At 39.5% G+C, this 17963-nt stretch overlaps 1 protein-coding gene across 12 annotated transcripts in view; it reads right to left on the reverse strand.

Annotated features, from left to right (window-relative positions):
* Positions 1–17963, reverse strand: part of Phf21a (PHD finger protein 21A) — a 211926-nt gene that overhangs the window by 175446 nt on the left and 18517 nt on the right. For 8 of the 12 annotated variants that reach the window (XM_008834165.3, XM_029564072.1, XM_008834166.3 and 5 more), the window contains 2 exons: positions 2438–2478; positions 1065–1175 (listed from right to left, as the gene is read on the reverse strand). The gene's annotated coding sequence lies outside the window, so the exon portion shown is untranslated. The remainder of the gene's footprint in view (positions 1–1064; positions 1176–2437; positions 2479–17963) is intronic. The other 4 variants (XM_008834168.3, XM_017798445.2, XM_029564069.1 and 1 more) reach the window with 1 other exon arrangement.

Consider the following 17963-nt stretch of genomic DNA (forward strand, 5'->3'; position numbering starts at 1 on the left):
AAATAGCCACTGTAAACTCTAATTTTTCCTTATTGGTCTGCAATTTTTCAACACATCCAGATTTACTTTCAAAGTGGTATTTCTTCAGTGACACTCCACTGGTCAACAGAAAATCCTCCTATACAAGAGCTGACAACTCTGATTTAGAGGCTGCCCACCCTTTGACTCTGATAGAGCTATGTGTTCAAATCCTGGTGTGACAGCGATTGACAAATCCAGTATAGCTAGTTTGATGTCTCCAAATAATTATATTAAATAGTTAATGTTTACTAATTATTAAATGATGTTTCTTATCTTTTAAATTATCTCATTTGTCTGAGTTTAGGAGGAGAGAGAATAGGTCATTTATTTTGTCTTTTTTTTTTTTTTTTCAGAGCTGAGGACTGAACCCAGGGCCTTGCGCTTGCTAGGCGAACACTCTACCACTGAGCTAAATCCCCAACCCCGAGAATAGGTCATTTACAAAATAAAAATTTTTAAGGAGTACATACAGAGCTCACAGCACTGCAGCCAAAGGGCCTTTGTGGGATTTGGGGTCAGGTGAGGGTTTCCCACAACATTCTCCTCTTCCCCACTATCAGGCTCATCCCTGGGTACAGGTTACCCTCAGCTTCCAGGACCAAGGCTGCCTGAACATATACATTCTTCTATTCCTACCTTTCTTTACAGAAAGGAAGCATGCATATTAAAATCTGAACCAAACCCAATGAGGGGAACACTGAGGTAAAATTTACAAGTTACAGAAAACCAAAATGGAGGAGGTTGGAGAGAAGTGTATTAAAGCATGGTTGACAACATGTCTAAAATTTTAGAATTGGCTGCCACATTTACTGAAAAGTTATTTAATGATCTAAGGGGGGTGGGGAGGACAGGGACAGGACTCTCCAGGCAAGCCTGTCCAGAATCTTATAAATACCTACCACAAAAAGGATAACACAGGAAGGTATGGTGGTCATACATAACCAATCAATATTATATTCAGTAGAAATAAAGTCAAGGGAGGTAGATTTCAGATCAATATCAAGAACTAAGGATTAGAGCTGTACAAAAAAGGAATGGGTTACCTTATGAGGTAGTGGGCTCCCTGTCATTAGAAGTATTCAAGAATGCTGCACATCAGATCCCCTCTTGGAGATTCACAATGCACATTAGCATATTAAAGGTTCTGAGAAGTCCTGCAGTAAAGAAACCTGTTTAACTTTATTTAATGCAGCATTTCCCAAATTATTTGATCATAGAACCCTTTCCCACCCCAGCCCCAATCTTCATAATACTTATTCAGTTTCTGTGGAACCAGAGTTTCTCAGAATACATTACAGAAAACAATGGCCTACATTTTTTAAAATGTAGCATTCAATATGCACCTGAATAAGTAACAAACTGTCAGGGACATAGGAAAAGAAATTGTCACACAGGATAAGGAGTTAAGAGGAGGCCTTGAAGGTCCCTTCTTTAAGATTCCATGAGTCTATGGCATCACAAAGCAAAGGTTCTGATTATTTACTTTAAAAGGTTCCATGAGAGAAAGAAAACACAATCAAATGGTAGTAATATCCAAGGTGAGCTGCTTCAAGTGTTTCCTTTTCATGTTCAAAGCTTAGTCTCCAAAAGCAACACACTAGAAGGGGCACAAAACCAAAACCCTGCTATCTGTTCCGCTCACTAAATTACTATTTGAGAGAGAGGGTTTTAAAAGAAGCAGTGTTACACTGGAGGATTACACAACTCCAGCTTTTTTTTTTTTTCATAACAAATGCTTTCCAAATAAAGTTGATATCTGTTTGATGCTTAAGTCACCAGATTGTCCAGTGCAATCTATGATCTTGAATTAAGATTTTTCAAAAGCTGATTAACTATGATAAGTTATAAGCCATTAAAAAGTCTATGGATAGACATTGAGAAAAATGTCTTTGTCCCTCTCTCTCATTTTTTCCTTCAAAAATTATATAAAACACATACTAAAAACATAATCTCAGACATGAAGCCAGTCTAATATTAAGAACAGAAATTCTAAGAAGTTCCAACTTTCAAAGTCAAAGGTCCCATAGCTACATTAACCTTACCAGTTTATATACACACTAAGGCCATCAACTTGAACAGCATAGCAAGTAATACAAAACACATGGGAAACTGAACTTTTGCATTCTCAGGCTTAATCAATGCATTAAGGATATTTTTGACCAATGGGACCTTTATATTTTAATGAGCTATCAAATTTAGGAACATGGGAGTCTAGCAGCACTGCTAGAAACACAAATGCATTTCAGATACCTATAATAAATTAAAATCTCACTTTCAGTGCAAACTGCAAAGTCTCATTTTCTGGAAGAATGGGTTTTTTGGGGGGGAGGTGGGCAAGTCTCTTACAAATCACTTAGTATTTAGATGATTCTGGCCAGTACCAGGCACGGAACACTTGCTTAGTAAAAGTACTTACCAGTTTTGGGGAAACTGGCTCTCCTTCAGCTCTCTAGTCCCCTATAACAGAAGAAGAAAAACATGGAATTAAACTACAGATTTATGATGTCATCAAAAGCTAAAGACTCAAAGATTTCTGATTTTAAAAAAAGGAAACATGTAACAGTCTCCAAATTTTAAAACCCAAAAGTAAACAAAGCAAGAAATAAGTACTTTTTACATAGCAAAGAAGGAACTCAAGAGCAGTTAAATTTCTGCTATAACAGAGTTTTTCAAGACCAGGAAAAAATAAGTACTAATGACCCTTGAACAACAGGGGAGGGCACTGTTAAAGTCAAACTTCCCTAGTCAAAAACCAAGAGTATAACACTTAACTCCTCAAACACCTACATACTAATACTGGGATGATGGTGGAAGCCTCACCAACAAAAGGAACGGCTGATCAACAAATATTCTGTACATTATGTGTACCTAGAAAAAATATGGTGAAAAATAAGTGATAGCTACATGATTCTGGATGGGATGCAGAGATGATCTGCTCACAGGGATCCACAAGACATTGCAACATCTTCAATGGATATAACACCTGAGCTCAGAGCCTCATAGGGAAAGCAACAGGAGGCAGCTATTATGACAGAGCTGGGTGTGGTGGTGCACAACTGTAATCCTAGCATTCAGGGGCAGAGGCAGGAGGATCTCTGTGACAGTTTGAGATCAGCTTGCCACAAAGACAATTCAAGCCAGCCAGGACTACCTACTATCTACTCTGTCTCAAAATAAAATATAAACTAAAATTAAATTAAATTAAATTAATAAATAGTGCAGTGTTATTGGTCAGCCTTATGCAGCTGTGATTTAATACTACATTGATGTTTGTTAACATTTCTCTTGACTGTAACTGGCAGCAGGTGCACTTTTTAATTTTTGATAAATCCTAACTTTGACAATAGATTTGTGAATATTTTGTAGAATGATAAAATGGACTGATCTACATATATGTTAATCATTTAAATGGCTTCTCTGTTGCTTCTTTATAGTAAAACATAAAGAACATTCTAAGTCCTTAGTTTGATCCACTTAAAAGGTTTTTTTTTTACAATAAATCTTGAAATGAATCTGCTTTATGTAAGGCTTCAAATTAAAATTATATAATGCATAAAATAAGTATATATGTAAATAAATGTCAGAATTTTAATTAAATTTTTATTTACATTCTCAGATGTATACTGCTGCTTTAGACTATAAACCACAAGCACACAATGATCTGCTCTGCCACATTTATAATCAGTGATAAAGTCAAAAAGAAAATCCAAACTTTGGGACGCTGATGCAGTATTAGGGAGCTAATGTTATCTAAATGATCTGGACTCCGCATGCCACACTCTGAATGTCATTATGTCTAAAACAAAGTATGCTTGCTAACTTATGCTACTCTGACAGGGTCTAGTTTCCTCAGAATATTTCAAAGATCCTGCCACTCAGATTAGAAATCTCTGTTAACCTGTACACATATTAAGCATGCAGTAAAAGTATTTTAAAAGGGCCCCCAATTCACACAGTTTGCATTTGCTTCCAAAAGAGAGTCATTTAGCTGCCTTTCCTCCTTTTTCTCCAACTGCAGTTCTTTTCAAAATTCTCACAGGTCCTTCTAAAGAACTATATTAAGATCAGAATGAATTCCCAACCACAAGAAAATTCATGCAAAATGCAGCTGTTAAAAACAGATTCTAAGTGCCCTCTGGCTTCAATGACTGCCTTGGACCAGGATGGGCAACCTAGAGTTGTAGTGGGTTCCTACATATAAGACCATCAGGCAAAATTCACAGAAAGTTTCGTCTGTAGATACTTTGAGTCTCTTTGGGTTGTTTTTCACGCATGGGGGACAAATTGCTAAAGGCTCATTCCAAAGAAATGTTGAGGCTCTTTTTGGAGATAGGGTTTTCTGCTGTTTATTAAAGCCTCATAGAAACAATATTTATTTATAACAGGATTTAACCTCTAAGACATATTTTTTTCCTCTTTTTTTTTTGTTGTGTTCTTTAGCACACTTTGAAATCAACTTTTATCCTCTAAATCCTAATCGTTTTCGCTCTCTTCAACAACTAAAAGCTATTTCAGCATCAGCTCCTTAAAAAAGGCTCTTCTCGGGGCTGGAGAGATGAGTCAGTGGTTAAGAACACTGGTTGTTCTTGTAGAAGTGTAAATCCAGGTCCAGGGAATCCAATGCCTCTGGCCTCCTCAGACCTTCTCAGGCTCCCACATGCATGTGGCATATACACATGTGCACATGATTAAAAATAATAAAGACATGGCTGGAGAGATGGCTCAGCGGTTAAGAGCACTGACTGCCCTTGCAAGAGGACCCAGGATCCTTTCCCAGCACCCACATGGCAGCTACAAACTGTCCTTAACTCCAGTTCCAGGGGAATCCGAAGCCTTCTTCTGACCTCTGTGGCATTGCACGACATGGGTGCACTGACATACATGCAGACAATACACTCATACACATAAAAACTAAATAAAATATTAAAAAAAAAAAAGAGGTTCTTCAGGTCAAGCATGGTGGTCCACACCTCTAATCCTAGTACTTGGGAGGGAGAGGCAGGCAGATCTCTGTGAGATCGAGGTCAACCTGGTCTACATAGCAAGTTCCAGGCCAGCTGGAGCTACAGGGTGACCCTGTCTCCAAAAAAAAAGAAAAAATTTCTTGACTTTGACTTTTAATGACCCAGTTAACTTTATAAACAGTGCCTCACCTAAAACCCTTCAAATATAATTATGCCCCACATAAAAGCAGAGCCTTATAATTTCTGCAGGAAAGAATCTGCCATACCACTCTAAGGATGCCTAAAGTAGTAGTACCAGGCACACAGTGGATGCTAAACCATCAGTTAAGTGAATGGACTAAGTGGACAGACACAAACTGCTGCAGGTCTATCTTCCTTCTCTGTCTTCTAACTTCCTTGCTAGTGTTCAGGATGGAGTTAGCTTCTCATACATCAATCTCCCATAATATTATTTGCTAAATTAATGATTTTCTTTTGTTCAAATTGTTTACTAGGGAGTAAAATACCATTTTAAAATATAATGAAAAGAGAAAGATTGATACATTGATCTAAACTAAAATTAAGAATTTGTGTTCATTTGAAAAACAAGAAGAAACACCATTAAAAGCGTGAATGAAGGCCATCAAGACAGTTCAATGGGTAAAAGTACTAACAGCCAGCTGCGGACCTGAGTTCGATGCCCAGGACCCACAGGCGGGAAGCAGAGAGCCAACCTCTCCAAGTCTTCCTCTGACTGCCACATATATGGCATGGCATGCACACCCACATACATACACAAAAACAAACATAATAAAAGAAACTTCTCAAAAGAGTAAATGAAAAGGGCTAGACAGATGGCTCAGCAGTTAAGAACACTGGTTGTTCCTGCAGAAGACCTGGGTTCGAATCTCAGCACCCACATGGCAGCTAACAACTGTCCGTAAGTCCAGTTCCAGGGGATCCAACAGCCTCTTCTGTCCTCCGTGGGCATTGCACAACATGAGTGCACTTACTTACATGCAGGTATAACACTCATACACATAAAATAAAAATAATTTAAAAAAATTTTTTTAATGTAAATGGAAAAGCAAGCCACAGAATTGGAAGTAACCATGATACACATAATCAACAAAGGCATATACCCATGATGTACAAAATATATTCAGACAAAAGTGATCAGGATAGGGTGGGATTTAACTTCTACTTATATAGCATTTGAGAAAAATTAATCACATAAACTCTTCTGAGGAGTCAGCAAGAACACAGCAAAATGTGTGTGCCTTCTCTCTCAGGAATATTCTCCAAAATTCAGCAGCAGACCCCATCCTAAGCTAATGAAGTAAATTTTTTTCCGTGCTATCATGGCATTGATCATAGAGTCGCTTATGAGGACTGTTGAAATCACATAGGGAAGCAAAGCCTGAGACTTCTCAAAGGGCACTCAGCTAGTTGGTGACAAAGTCAGAAAAGAGCTCAGAGGCCTGAGAGTCGTCTGCCTGAGCTCACTTCTCCACTCAACTCTGCCTGCTCTGAAGCATCTGTGCAAGTTGCTCATCTGAGAAATAAGCCATGACAAACACCGGGAAACCCTTCCAGTAAAGCTATGAAGGAAAATCACATGGAAGATATTTAACCAAGTTTCAAAGTCTGAAATTCTTTATGTTTAGGGGATCCCTACAAGTGGGCTTTGGAGAGCTGTGAACTCCCCAGGTACCCAATTCTGTGTGCATGAGCACAGCCACAGTTCCAGGGAAGAGCTTCAATCAGATTCACAAAGCATCTCTAGAATGATTCTTAACATCTGCACATCAGAACTCCAAAAGTGTTTCTTCTGAAGATTGACTGGTTACTGATTGAAAAGAAAAATATTTTATTTCTATACTGTAGTAAGGCTGAAGAGCAAAAGACAAGATAAGACAAGATGTACAAGAAAATCTGAATTCTTTTTTTTTTTTTTTTTTTTTTTTTGAGACAGGGTCTCCCTGTAGCCCTAGGTGGCCTGGAGCTCAGTATGTAGACCAGGCTGGCCTTGAACTCACAGAGATCTGCCTGTCTCTGCCTCCCAAGTGCTGGGATTAAAGGCATGTGCCACCATGCCTGGCAAAGTGTATACTTTTTACATTATCCATATGCAAAAAAAATACCCAAGTCTAAAAGGCAAGTTTGATTTCCTCACAGTAAGTTAGCAGCAGTCTACTTGTTTCTCACATACATGTCATACTTCTATCTGAGGTAGTTCAAAACCTCGATTAAATGTGCTTAAATTCTTAAAATACAGATTACTTCTTGAAAAAATATATGCAAGAGCTGAACATGGTGACACATGTCTGTAATCTTAGCAAACAGGAGGTAGCTGAGACAGGAAGATTCAGAGTTCAAGAATAGCCCAGGCTAACACAGCAAGTACCAGGCCAGCCTGGGCTACATAGTGAAACCCAGGCTACACAGTATCTCAAATAAATAAATGAAAAAGAAACTAAGAACAAAAGAAAGATACATTCAAAATACATAAGTTAGACTAAGTAAAATTATTTTTGCTTTTAGAGATGAATATTATTTGGCTAACACAACCTCACAGTTTTTGCTTTTCTTTTCTCTACCAACTGAAGACTGCTCACCTCTCTGGAATCTCACAGGTAGCTGCTTTAATTAGAGCCCGCAAAGAGACAAATCATTCAGATTTCTAGTATGGTATAAGTTTTAAATATTATAAATAAATCAAAGATGATTAATAACCATTTCTTAAGTACCTTTTGTAAAATATCTAAAAGCTTTGCATCTAATCTACATTAGACAATAAACAAATTTTGCAGAAAAAAATTTAACAGATCACGTTTTAAATTAGGCTAAAATTTAATTCACCCCATTACAAATTTCTAACGATTAAGTTTATTGCCTGTGCTCAATCACAAATTTTGATCAGGGACTAGAATAGCACAGATAATTGTCATTCAAAGATATTTTAAAATGTCACCTTACCCAGAAGATTCAATCTCTCTTTTTCTCCTCTACCTCTACTCTACCTGACATGAGTCCAATAACTAAGTTTTATATACAATAAGCTTTAAGCTTTATAATTTCTTATCTGCCTTTCCTAACTTCCAACAGAAAGTACATTCAGTTTGAAATAAATTTAAATATAAATGGTTAGAATGAAAAAGCAGACTTCCACTTGGTGAGGGAGAGTCCCCCTCCTGCCTGTCCCTCTGGCTTTTCACCCTTTACTCTCAACAGCATCAATTTTCTCCTTGGCCTTACAGAACCACTTGGTTACGTTTCTCTTTAAAAATAAATAAATAAATAAATAAGTAAAAGAACATTTAGCCTTAAAAACAGAGCACCGGGGCTGGAGAGATGGCTTGGTGGTTAAGAGCACTGGCTGCTCTTGTAGAGGACCCAAGTTCGATTCCCAGCACCCACATGGCGGCTAACAACTTTTCCTAACTCCAGTTCCAGGGGATCTGGCATCCTCTTCTGGCCTCCACAGGCATTGCAGGACACAGGTCCACCTACCTACATGCAGGCAAAACACTCATACACATACAATAAATTAATTAAAAAACAACTACTGGGGCTGAAGAAATGGCTCTGTGGTGAAGAGCACTGGCTGCTCTTGCAGAGGACCCAAGTTCAATTCCCAGCACCCACATGGTGGCTAACAACTGTCTGTAATTCCAGACCCAGGGGATCTGACAAACTCTTCTGACCTCTGCGGGCATTGCATGTGCCTACCTACATTCAGGCATTACACTAATACACGTGAAAATAAAAATATTTAAAAACAACAATAAAACAAAACACCTTCCTTGACTCCATATCATCTCCAGTTATGTCCTTAATCCATGCCTCCACAGCTGGGGTTCCTGAGTTAACCATTCTCATAGTCTCTAGCTCCTCCCTCCCTTCCTTCCTCCCTCCCTCTGTGGAACCCACTCCACCTGGGTTTTTCCCTCTACATTCTCAAGGTCACCAGTGACATTTCTATATCTAAATCCACAAAGTCTGTACTCATGTGTGTGTGTGTGTGTGTGTGTATGTACTGTTTTTGTTTTTTGTTTTTTTTTTAAAACAGGGTCTCCCTGTAGTCCCAGCTGTTCTGGAACTCATTATGTATACCAGGTTGGCCTTGAACGCACAGAGATCTGCCTGCCTCTGCCTCCCAAGTGCTGGGACTACAGGTGTGTGTCACCATGCCCGGCTTTTTTTTTTTTTTTTTTTTTTTTTAAAGACAAAGTCTCACTATATAGCCTGGAACACACTGTGTAGACCAGGTTGGCCTTGAATTCAGAGATCTGCCTGAGTGGTGGGACTGAAGGTGTGTGCCACAATACCCAGCCATGTCCTCTCTTTCCTATTCTGTCAATGTTCTCTGATCTATCTGATCATTTTTCACTTTAAGAAAATCCTTTATTTCCAACTCCTCAGACACCACCCTCCTGATTTTCCCTCTACTCTCGCTGGCCACTCTATCCCATTTCTTTTGTTGGTTCTTCCTCATCTCCAAGACCTCAAAATGTTAAGAGGTTCCAGGGCTCAGTTCCTGAATCTCTTCTCCTTAGGTGATCTCACCCAGTCTCACAGCTATAAAAAGTTCCATACAGTGGCAATTCCCTAAGTTTTAAATTTCTAGCCCAGACTTTTCCCCTGAATTCCAAACTCATATATACAATGGCCCACTCAACACCTGTCAAAGAAGTATCTTAAATTCCACAGGTCCAAAATTAAACTCCTAACTACCTAACCTCCAGCCTCCTCTTCAGTCATCATCTCAGTAGAGAGCAACCCCATTCTTCCAGCAAAAACTTTTTAATGTCATCCTGACTCCTCTGTTTCCATATCTCATATCCAAGCCAACAACTAACCATGTTGCCTCTACATTCAAATGTTCGTACCTGGACCATTTATCTCAGTTCCACTACCACTTCCTTGGTCCCACTCACCAGCACCTTTCACCCAGAGTACTGTCATGTCCTCCTCACTGGTATCAGATCCCACGTCTACCCCAGTCTCTTATCCTATCAGCAATCAGATTATCTTTTCAAAATCCAAGACAGATTGCTAGCCCTCAGCACTAAGTCCTCCAGTGGCTTGGCATCAAACTCGGAGAGATGCTGAAGTTCTCCAACAGTGACCTGCAGGCACTAAGTGGTTTGAACTCTGCTGCTGTCAGCCTCCCATTTCCCCCAAGCTCAATCTGCTCCAGCAGTACTGGCTTCTAGTCTGTACTTGAGCCTTGCCAAGCTGAGTTCCCTGCTCAGGGCTCTTCTATTTGCTCTTGTTCCAAACACTGTCATAGCTCACTCTCTCAAAATATTTATGAAATCTACTGCAGTTGCAGAGCAGGAGAATACTAAATAAAGACAAAAACTGTAATCAGAATTGTTCTGTCCCCAAACTTTTACTCATGTTCTGTATCTTTTCTTTTCTTTTTTTAGATTTTAATCACGTACACTGCATGCATGTCTGTGTGTGGACATGTGCATGTTGAGTACAGGTGCCTATGGAGGCTAGAGGTGTTAGATCCCCTGAAGCTGGAATTGCAGGTGATTGTGAACCACCAGATGTGGGTGTTTGGAACCCAACTCAGGTCCTGTAAAAGAGCAGTATACACTCTTAACTGCTAAGCCACCTCTCCAGCCCTCAGGTTTTCTTATACCAAGAACATCCTTTTATCTTCTAAGTATGTAAATCTCATCCAGAAACTAGAGTCCAGATAAACACACACTGGTTGACAGAGACTTTCCCTAGTCTCTCTTTCCTTAAACTTCCAGAATACTTATCTTTTGATTTTTTTTCTTTTTAAAAATATTTTTTAAATATTTTATTTTTATTTTACGTGTATGAGTGTACTGCCTGCATGTAAGTGAGTGCACCCATGTCGTGCAATGCCACGGAGGTCAGAAGAGGGCTTCGGATTCTCCTGGAACTGGAGTTAAGGATGGTTCGTAGCCGCCATGTGGGTGCTGGGAATCGAACTTGGGTCCTCTGTAAGAGCAGCCAGTGCTCTTAACCACTGAGCCATCTCTCTAGCCCCTCTTTTTAAAAATACTTTATTATTTTTATTTTATGTGTATGAGTGTATTGCCTGCATGAATGTGAGTATAACCGTGTCAAGCAATGCTGTGGAGAGCAGAAGAGAGTATTGGATTCCCCTAGAACTGGAGTTAAGGGTGGTTCTTAGTGACCATGTGGGTGCTGGGAATCGACGAACTTGGGTCCTCTGCAAGAGCAGTCAGTGCTCTTAGCCACTGAGTCATCTCTCCAGCCCTTCTTTCTTTCTTTTGTGGTACTGAAGATGGAAATCAGGACCTTACATGTTCTAGACAAGTGCTATATCTCTGAGCTCCATCCCCTGTCATTCATTTTAACCACATACTGCCTAATTTGGCAATCTATATGACTTATGTCCCTAATTAGACTAGAGGTGGGGAGGGGAGAAATACCTTGCAGAGGTAGTTCTCAGTCCTACACTAGGAGTAGGAATAAACACATACAGGTTGACAGGCCCTACCCTTAAAGCACGAAAAGCATGAATAAACTAATATATCCAGATCACAGGCTCTACCCTTAAAGCCTCTACATTCAGGATATATAATTTGGAGCCCTGATATTTAGGGGTTCTTTTCCTAGCCCTACCCACCCTCCACCAGGATTAGAGAACACTGCCTACCTTTCAGTAGTCCCCTGCCCTTAGCACCCTAGTAACCTCAGAATACCTTAAAACTGGAATGGATAAGCAGAGAATCAGACCTACACCTTTATTTCACAGAACAGAGGCCCAGGGAGTCTAGTTGACTAACTGAACACTGGTCAGCTAATGAGAAGTCTAAGTGACTAACTAAACACCTGCCAGCTAATGAGAGACAAGGCTCAGCCTAAAATCCAAATCCACTACTTCAAACCTAGGAATTCCTCTGTTAGACTGTGTACAAATAAATGAAAGTCATAAAAATCCATGATTCAAAGGAGATGTAATAAACGGTAGTAATACTTGGCCAGTGGCTGCAATGTCCACCTCTAAAACAGCGCATAGTAACTTCAATATACTTGCAACATGTAAGCCACAGCAGCTGACAAAAGACTTAGAGGCCAGAGAGCAAGTGTGCAAAGGCTTGTAAATAACAATAATTATTTTTTTTACCAAGTTCTCCTATATGAAGAGAACTGTTCAAAATAGGCACTGAAACTGTTCAAATCAGTTATTTTGTGGTTGAAGAACAGCAGAAGAAATGAGCAGAAAAAAAATCTTGCTTCATTGTGGGACAAAGAACAAAAATCATTATCCACAAGTTTTCATAGCTCACAACGCTATAAATGTTTTGGGTCTAATCATAACAAAAACTTCTTAATTACAGATCAGACTTAGTAATTAATTCCATATCCCCAGACAACTCAAACTCTATCTTAATAGTCAGTTAACCTCAAGACCAAAACTCTTGCCATCATCAACAAAAAACAACCCAGGTATCTACAAGGCATTATAAAAGAGTCTGGGCTTATCTTGGCGTACAGGGATTTAAGCAAGTGCCTCCTATTAACACTAATGGGAGTTTGGAGCATAAACCATAAGCACCAAGGAAGAAGATGAATACCCAGCTCTGCACTAGCAAAAGCCCTTCCCAGCACACTAACTGTAACTACTGGGAGCTTGTCTCTTAGAAATGGGATAATAGACCCAAATTCCTATGTCTCTAAAGCACAAAGATAATTCAAATAAAAAATCACTAAGGAAGGTCACTGGTAAACACCAGATGGAAGGGAGGGAGGGAGGGAGGGAGGGAGGGAGAGAGGGAGGGAAGAGAACTATACTAAAAGAAAAAATATTAATACTAAGAAAATTTATGAAATAGTGTCAATATGCACAGAAAAAACACAGTAATTGCTAGGCATAAACTATATAACATGAAAATACATTTGAAAGGTTAAAGCAACCAAAATTTTTTTTTAACTTAAGGCACCATAAACTCAACTACAGCCAGAGGCTTATCCAAAGACAATACTCGCACATAACAAAACAAAACCTCCTCCCCTGGTGGAGCTCTAAGCACACTACAATCCTAGCTTTAACATAGAAGAAAACTCCTGCAGTACTGATAGCTGAGCAAAATCACAGAGGACTTCCAGACAAACAGATAATGATCACAAGCTGCCAAGGACGACCAAAACTAATAAAAATATGAAAGCACCTTAACCTGACTGGGTTCCATCTGCCTCCCTCAATACAGCACCAAACTGATCAGGCTGGAAAAGGAGCAGGTGCCTCTCAGGCTATGGAAAAATTAGTCTGTCTCTCTCTCTCTCTCTCTCTCTCTCTCTCTCTCTCTCTCTCTCTCACTCACACACACACACACACACACACACACACACACACTCACACAAAGGGAATGATACTTTCACTTGAAGGGAATTTAGAAACGTAAGGCTTTGCTTTGGGCCTAGAAAACTAAGAGTAGGCCTTACTGAAGGAATGAGGGAAAAGGCAAGGTTTTTCCCAAATTCACATTTCAGAGACTAAAAGAATGAACATTTATTTTAGTTAATAGGCTTTGGCAACTATCCACTTCCTAAAAAAGAAAGAGAAATTAAGATCTTCCCTGTTTCTCTCTCCAAAGAAAATCAGAATCTTTTCAACTATATAAGTTTAGTAACAGAAATAAGGAACCCTGACTTAAGGCCTAAAAACTATAAATGGTTTCCGTGTAATTTACATTTCTAAAAATATTATGCAGTCCAACATATTGATCCTTCATCATCACCATTGCTATCATTAATGAAGCTTTATCTGCACTTTGAAATATGCTGATAAGGAACTGAAGCAATTCCAACATGCTAGGAATTCTAACTTTTGAAACAAAACCACAAAGGAATAGCAGTCCGAAGCCTGAAGCTTCCATTGCCATAAGGAGTCCTGAAACTTGAAAGTGAAAGCAACAGAGACCTCAAAAAGAAGTTGTTTGCCTGATAGTAATGCTAGCCTTTAAAACCAAAAATATGTTCTGTTGCTGTAGACTGAAATCAGGGCTTCCATTAACCTTGTTAAAAAAAAAAAAATCCCATGAGCATGGATTTTTTTCCTCAGTCTCTTCATCAGAGCAGCATGGGGTCCCATTAGGCACCCTATTTTACTTCTACCTTATAAATAACGTTAGCTATTCGCTATTTCCATGGAAACCAAGTACAGAGAAACCCACTTAAATAAATACCAGTTAAAGGAATAAGTTTTATTTTAGAAAGGGTTTTGCTGCTCCAGATGAACGCTACTGGGGAATACTACAAAGTCTTCTTAAGTACAATTTTAAAAAATATATCTTTGGTGTAGAGGGAGCTTATTAAAGGTCCTGTTAAGTAAGTATACTCCTTGCACTAAACTGAATATGCCAAACAACATCATAACATTAAAGACGCATTTTCAATGCACTGCACAGGGGTTTCAATGCACAACTTGCACTGACTAGGCTTCCTCATGCATTGGGGTGGAATAATTACCCCTTTGGGTCTAATTTAAACTAATAAAATGAAAGAAATTCAGAAGTAAGGCTACCATCACCTTTACTGACTAGTAATGAATGGGTCCCACACCACAGCACATGTGCAACTTACTGTTCCAAAGGGAAGCAAAACAAGGGAGCAAATAACTAAGTTCCTCATCACTGGTACTGGGTCTAAGGCTAACAGGTGGTCCAAATTCCTGCCTCAGCAAACTACAAGTTATAACATGTGTTCCTAAACATGTACTCAGTTTGAATACAAAACAGAATACGACAAGCAAGTACGCAAGATTCAGTAGACAGCTTTGACATACAGCACCTACAGATGCTTGAAATGACCATACATGAAAGGTATAGAAAAGCAAGCGTATATAAAATGCAATCCATAAGAAATAAATTCAAAATTAATAATCAAAATTTCTAAAAGACTGGGGATGTAGCTCAGTCAGTAGAGTGCTTGACCAGCAAACATGAAGACCCGGGTTCAATCTCTAGCACCACATAAACTGGACATGATGGTGCACACCTGTAATCCTAGCACTCCAGGTGTGGAGGTAGGAGAACTAGAAGTCCAAGGTCATCCTTGGCTACAAATCAAGTTTGAAGTCAGCCTGAGTTACATGAGACCCCCATCTCAAAAACAAAAACAAGAACAAACAAAAAACCCTGAAGATTTTAAAACATTTCTAAAAGATAAAAAGGGCATGAGAAATACAAATATTTCCAGCACGTATGGTTCTTCACTAGATAGTGGTGACTTAGCCATCTTCAATAACTTGAAGGCCAGAGAGGCAGTATTATACTAAGAGGGATTACTAGTATTTGCCTTAACAATGCATGAAAAGAATATGCATTCACACATACATTTTTCCTTGGAGTGTACCAATGCACATTTGCATTGCATGCTCTGAAAACACTCTTTCTCAGTATATTATTTTTTATTATTTACTTTTTACATTTGTTTGTGTGTGTGTGTGTGTGTCTGTCTGTCTGTCTGTCTGTGCAAGTGTGCCCAAGCCACAGTAGTGCATGTGTGGAGGTCAGAGGACAACTTGCAAGAATGGGTTCTTTCCTTCTACCACGTGGGTTCCAGGGATCAAACACAGGTCGTCAGGCATTTGGCAAGCATCTTTACCTGCTAAACCATCCTACTGGCCCTCCTGGTATGTTATATATACTATAAAGACTGGCAAACTTTGGGGCTATTGAAGCTGAGTAATGAGCATGTGGGATTTGTTACATTATTCACTCTACTTTTATATGACCTTAAATTTCTGGGTTTCTTTGATGCAGTAAAGATAAGGCTTTTTGCCTCAACTGTTCCTGACTTTCATCATTAAGTAATAGAGGAAAGGACTGGTATATTTTATGCACTAATCTTAAAAAATTCATTTAAAAGACAGGCCCGGTGACCATGTTCCAGTGGATGGCCCTACATCCATGGATATGCTGATGGTGCACATACACACATACATACACATACACATTTATATATACACACACACACACACACACACAAACATAAAGATGTGACAGGGGTTGGAGGTGAACCCTGGAGAAGCTGGGGAGAAGAGTGAGAGGATGAGTGTGATCAAAACACATTACGTGCATGTATAAAATTCTCAAACAACAACCAAAAAATCAAAGCCAGATACAGATATTGGAAACTCCTGAATTTATATCTAACATACTCATTAACTTCACATTTAACTACAATTAATTTCCAAAGTTTACATTTCTTGCTGAACAATTTCATTATCAACTCAATCTCTAGGAGAAATTTGGCTCTGGCAACTATTTGCTGTAAAGCATCAATATGCAGCAATAAAGTCTCATAGTCCTGTTTAGTATTTTATAAACAAAATATTTCCATCTATTACTAAACTCAAATACTTGCAGAATCAGTAACATCAAAATTTCCATTTTCCTTTCCTGTTATGTCCCCACAGCTACAGAGAAGAGTCTAATAAATTAAAGTTTATCTTAGTTAGTTAACATGCCTGTCTTTAAGCCTCTACCTCACCTCCCACCAGAAAATACAGCAACTTCTGAGGTAAAAGATCTTCTATCCTCTCTCTTAGTCCAAGAATAAAATGGTTCGCCAACATTCAGACACTTTGTAAGTAACTTTAAGTTGTACTATCCAAAACCCAGATGAGGACCCCAAATTGGGGAGGGGAGGTCTCACAAATTGTTAAGCTTTAAGGTCTTGATAATGGTTCTCTCTAATTAAAAATTAGTGATGACAACGGGCATTTGGTTTTCAGGAGAAACAGAAATAAAATGATGGCTTTGATGGGGTGGCAACAGGCAATGGGAAGCGTGTAAAGAGAGAGAAGCTGAGGAGGGGAAGGAAGAGAAGAGGGGAGAAGAGAGCTCAGCCAGCACGTGTGGCATCAACCTCTACAATAAGCAGGGGAAAACTAGTCTGAAAACATCAACCACAGCCACTTACAGTCTATTTCTAACCTGCATATTTATTAAAACGAAATCACTTCTAAAATATTCCAATTTCCATTCAACCATGTGAAACAACTTTCATACATCCTGTATGTGACTGCAGTAAAGAAAACATACTGGGGCTGGGAATGCAGCACAGTGGGAAAGCATTAGCTTAGCATGCATGAGGCTTAGAGCTTCATCTTAGAGCAGCAAAAGCAGAGCTCTGCCTAGCAGGTATCAGGACTGACCCCTCGCAACCCTCCCCCCAACACACACACACACACACACACACACACACACACACACAGCAACGTGTGTCATGTTGACAAGGGGTCAATTGTGCTGGGTAGCTTTACTTGTCAACTTGACACACTTGGGTTAGAGTGAACATCAACTGCCTCTATTGGACTGGCCTATGGCCAGATCTGTGGGATATTTTCTTGAGTGATGCAGGAGGGCTCAGTCCACCGTGGCAGTGCCATCCCTGGGCAGGTTGTTCTGTACTGTATAAGAAAGTGGCTGAACATGGACCAGAGAAGCAAGCCAGTAAACAGCGTTCCTCCATGGCCTGTGCTCCAGCTCCTGCCTCCAGGTTCCTGCCCTGAGTTTCTCCCTTGGGGTCCCTGATGAACTGTGACACTGGGGGATATAAGACAATTAAACCCTTTCCTCCCCAAGTTGGTATTGGTCAGAGTATTTTGTCACAGCAATGGAGAAACAAACTACAACAGATGGCTTAGTTGGTAAGGTTCCTTGCTACCAAGGATGCCAACCTGAGTTCGATCCCCAGACCCCACCTGGTAGAAGAGAACCAGCTCCCCCACACTGTCCTGACCCACTTGAGTGTCATCACACACACACACACACACACACACACACACACACACACACACTAAATAAATAAATAAATAAATAATAAATAAATAATTAAATAAATAAATGTAAAAAACTAAATAATATTGGGGCTGGAGAGATGGCTCAGCAGTTAAGAGCACTGGCTGCTCTTGCAGAGGACACGGGTTTGATTCCCAGCACCCACATGGCAGCTACAAACCATCCTTAACTCCAG

The sequence above is a fragment of the Nannospalax galili genome, unplaced genomic scaffold (assembly GCF_000622305.1).
Source record: "Nannospalax galili isolate Female #2095 unplaced genomic scaffold, S.galili_v1.0 scaffold697, whole genome shotgun sequence".
Classification (NCBI taxonomy): Eukaryota; Metazoa; Chordata; class Mammalia; order Rodentia; family Spalacidae; genus Nannospalax; species Nannospalax galili.